We start from the raw sequence: 4,819 nt of genomic DNA on the forward strand, positions 1-4,819 counted from the left end.
TATAATTTTCGAAATCGTAACTTTACCAAATTTCTGATGCCATGACATATCTAAACAGGCATATCTAAACGTTCTTTCTCGTTTTATACCACAGGTATGTTGGTACCTTTGTCGCATTCTCAATAGTACCAACCAAGGTAGCAAATAAAATAATAGTAACGCCAACTAATTCAATTTGTTAGAGAAATCAATTAGTAGTACATATGACTAATTAATTAGTAACTTTGGCTACTAAAACATTACTAAAGTGAACTACGCGGGACTCGGGTACTGCGAACGGCTTCCTAAACTATTTACTGAGTAGGTCTTACTAACTGCATAGTTGTCAGAACCAATGAATATTTTACTAATAAAAGGTAGTAGCCCTAACTGTTCATTTTTCTCAGTGATACATTAAAAAAAATACTATTTTGATCAAGTAGGTTTACATCTTCCAATGAAGAAAAACTTTCACTGCAGCCCATGGACTTTAATTTGTTTGAATGAAATATGTTCTTCGTTAAAATTCTAATTCGACTTATTTCTTTTAAGCAATAACAACTTTACTTCTCTTGGTCATTATTTCACTGATTGAAATCAATATTAATTTAAAGCATGGAATAACTTTCAAAACATTTACATACTGAAAAAAATGGTTAGTTGCGACAACTATCTAGTTTGTACGATATGGCACTGCCATTTTGTTAGTTGTGACAACCATTTACTCAGTTGCTGGTACTAACTGAATAGCGAAGGTAACTAATGGAATTATTATAACAACTAATAAAACAATAGTATTAACTAATAAAAAAGCAGTATCATATCCTAATAACTAAATAGTTAGTTCAACTAACTATTTTTGTCATTGCACATTAAATACGACTGATTTTTCAAGTATTTAATGATAGTTCCCTTGTTTTCCAAGTTTTTGGCAATGTTGCTGTTAGATTGTTGCAGGATTGATGAGATTGTTGCTAAAAATTAACCCCATAAGATACCTTGTGGTGATTTTGTGAAAACCTTGCATCAAACTTACAGTAACCATGTATATTAATTCGTAAAAGTTCAATACAAGTGAGTCTTGTAATAATATATAATACAAAAATGCGATTGTAAAAAACTTTCGAGCATCCTTTCCCCTTTCTATAAAAGTTTAGTTTTAAGCATATTCACATGTGGGGATTTTTAGAAGGGAGGCAGTAAAGTGAAACTGGATCCGCAATCCTCGTACTAACCCCCGCATTGTAAAATCAGTTCAAGGTTCGTTCTCTTCGTGACAAGACTGGTGATGGATGCGAATTAGCTCAATCCGTTTCATGACACTCTTTTTCGAAAGGGAGTTTTTATTAGATCCTGGAAGTTATTGAAATGATTACTCTATCTGAGCAACCACTAATGGAACTTGCTTCTCAGAAAAGGATTGGTAAAAAGCTGGTTCAATACCGAATTGCATGAAAATTTACACGAGTGAATATCAACAGATGCCATAATTAAAAACAACTTGAAGTCAACATATAGGTTCAAATTTATCCCCCAAACTGAAAGTTCTCGCTACGACGTTTATAGGTTTTACCTTTGCTGTATCTAATTGTGTGGCATAAACGATCCAGCGGCAGCTGGTCAAGCGAAAGGGCACCCTGCAGTGAGCGACACTGTAGCCAGCCGCGACAGAAGCAATCACTCTCATGGCCCTGGTATAGATACTATAGAGAGCCTTCCCCTATATTCTATGAGTACATCTATGACAATCTATGAGCACGAGATCGTCACAAAGCCAACCCCTCTTTTTGGCGCATACATCGGTAGGTTACGACCTACCCCATGACATAAAACCCCTCTAAATACGGGCCCGGGAGGCGCACGCCTATGAGTACAAAAAGCACATTGGAGCCGGATGGCCCTTTTATACTGTGTTAGCGGCCTTGTTACAATCAAATTTTCGCTGTCGTGGTCGATGTACGTTTCAAGACCCAGCCCCTCGAGGTCGATAAAGTCAGAGTGGAGGGGCGTAGCCAATGCTTGAGTATGTCTAAATACAGATAGACAGGTCATTTCTATTTTCTAAGAGATTTTCCGTATTGTGTTGAGTCTTCAGATTAAGCTCTGGAAAAAGATTTTAATAATTAACAGGTATAATCTCAGGACTCGGTCGTGAACGAAATAGCTTAAAAGAATTGAATGGCTATCAAAAACAAAAGAGAATCATAATAATGAGATTTTTATGGAAAGGAGAATTATTTAATCTCAGAAATTAAATGGAATACATGCATATTCAGGTCACTCAATTAAATTAAATTTGACTCTTGTTTGACGCACGGCTTCAATTGAAGAATTCAAAATTCAGTTTTCAAGAATTTGGTTCGCAAGAAGCCACTATCGCAGACATAGTTTTCAATGTGAGAAGAGAAAGGGGCTGTGTTATATGCAATTAAAGGCTAATTAGAACATGAATAGTTGAGCTTAGCCCGAGACTTAGCATGTGTATCTGTGAGAATAGATTCGAGTAAATGAAATTAATTCCAGATTTTTACTTATACTTTTGATATAAATTCAGTGTGGAACACTTTATAAAATCTAATCTTCGTTTTCGAGTATATTTTTTGCTTGATTTTCAATGTTGTGATCTGACTTGCTTAAGAAACAGTGTTTGAAATATGGTATATATATATATATATATTATTATTACACCATTAAGCCATTTCCCTTTCGGGGTAGGCGTGACTCACTCGGTAGGGGAAAGGAGTAGTGTGTGGAAGGGATAGAGATTTTTCAGATTGATCCAGAATTCTCGTGCAATATAAGTAAATAACACGTTCGTTCCGCAACACTGCTCCGACCTAGGTTGCTGATCAATCTCTCTAGCAATCACCCCAAGCGAAAAAGCTCACGAAGTCGTTATGTAAGGTTCCCCAGTTGGGTCCATTAGTGGCCAAGGTCTTTTGTTTCAGGCGTCATTCACTCTACTGACACTCTTTTTATTAACTATTTGCCGCCATACTTTCCTGTCCTGGCATACTTCTCTAGCTTCTTTTATGTCCATGCATTTTTTCATACAGGCTCTCGTGTTTCTGTGACTTCTTATGCCTCTTCTAGCAAGGGTCTCATTCACACATTCTAACCATTCTTTCCGCGGTCTACCTTTGGGCACGTTGCCATTTACTTTACCTTGATATACTTGTTTCGTTAATCGTTCATTTGGCATTCTCTCAACATGTCCGAACCATTTTAACCGATTTCTTTCCCATGTGTCCACCAGCGTCTCTTCTGCACCACATTCTTTTAGAATTATCTCGTTACTTTGTCCATCAGGGATTTCCCGCTTATTATGCGCATGGATCTCATGTCAATTGCGTTAATTTTACTCTTATCTTTTTCTTGATAAGTCCATGTCTCACTATCGTATAGTACAGTCGGTACAAATATAGAATTATGTATTGCCATTTTAGCTTTATTTGATATATTTTTACTTCTGATAAGGGGACCTGCTCTACCAATAACCTTCTTACCTGTATTTATTTGTCTATCTAATTCCTCATCTATCTTCCCGTCCCTAGTAAATAAGCTACCAAGGTATACGAACTTATCAACTTGTTCAATTCTCTCATCATTTAATAAAATATTGCATAGTGTTTTCTATATGTATGTATATATATAATCGAAATCCTGCGGTTGTCCTTATGACAAATTTTTAATTATATATATATAAATTTCAACGCGGCCTCTATATATGAATGCCTATTATAGAAGTACCTTCAAATCGATTATTACCGCGCCAAATGGAGTAATAATGTATCACCGATCGATGTAAATACACGGAAAAAATATATACGTAAAAAAGTCACGAACTAGTAGCTAGGTCTCTGATATGAGAAAAATTCATTGTACATTGATGTAATTTCGTAAATAATCTACGAATTTTGAGAAAGAATTTACGAACTCGATATGACAAGTCTAAAACAGCTCATCACTTTTTGTCCGTAAGCAATTATAAAAATATTATGAGTGATTGGAAAAAGTTTCACAGAGCACTCACGAGCTTGCCCGACAAATCTGGGTACTAGGACGTAGGTTCGTCTTTACGTGGTCCGCACACACTCTCACCCACCCGCTCGGTGCGTATGTGCACGCGTTGTGTGGTTTGAATTCGTCGGATGAGTGGCTAGAATTTTTATTATACTCACATTGTTCAGCCTCGATGGCTGCGCGTATTAAGCACTCATGATTTATGTTTAGAAGCTGTCGAGTTCGAGGTTTCAAATCCTCAGAGTAGTGCAAATTTATAAATATAAAATAAAACGCACAAATAAAAATGGTCACTTTTTATATTTAAAAATAACATTTTCAGGAACTGTTCGTAGGAAATTCGAACTGTTCGTAAAAAAGTTCTACATTTATCCATACATTTTTCATAAAAATAAGGATTTAATGTTTGATTTTTTTATCCCGTATCCGAGACCTAGCTACAAGTTCGTGATTTTTTTACGGATAAATTTTTTCCGTGTATGGATCAAGCTATTCTTCGTAGAAGGTTAGTTTTTTCTCCTAATGGGATTTTATTGCACATATCCTACAAACATTTCTTTATAAAAAGTATCATTAGAAAATAATAAAAAATTTCTGAATTATAGAGAATAAGTTTAATGAATATTTAACTCTTATGATCCACTCCTATGATTTAGGTTGTCCAGTTATCGGTAACTATTACTTGCATTAGTTTTTAGATTCATTGCAGAGAAAATAAACTTTTTCAGTGCAACCTGTGAAATTATTCACGCAAGTAATGTTTTCAGTTTTTGTTGTACATATAGTGTGTTTTAGAGAAAATAAGTTTTAACTTTTG

Source organism: Belonocnema kinseyi, chromosome 1 (assembly GCF_010883055.1).
Source record: "Belonocnema kinseyi isolate 2016_QV_RU_SX_M_011 chromosome 1, B_treatae_v1, whole genome shotgun sequence".
NCBI classification, from domain to species: Eukaryota; Metazoa; Arthropoda; class Insecta; order Hymenoptera; family Cynipidae; genus Belonocnema; species Belonocnema kinseyi.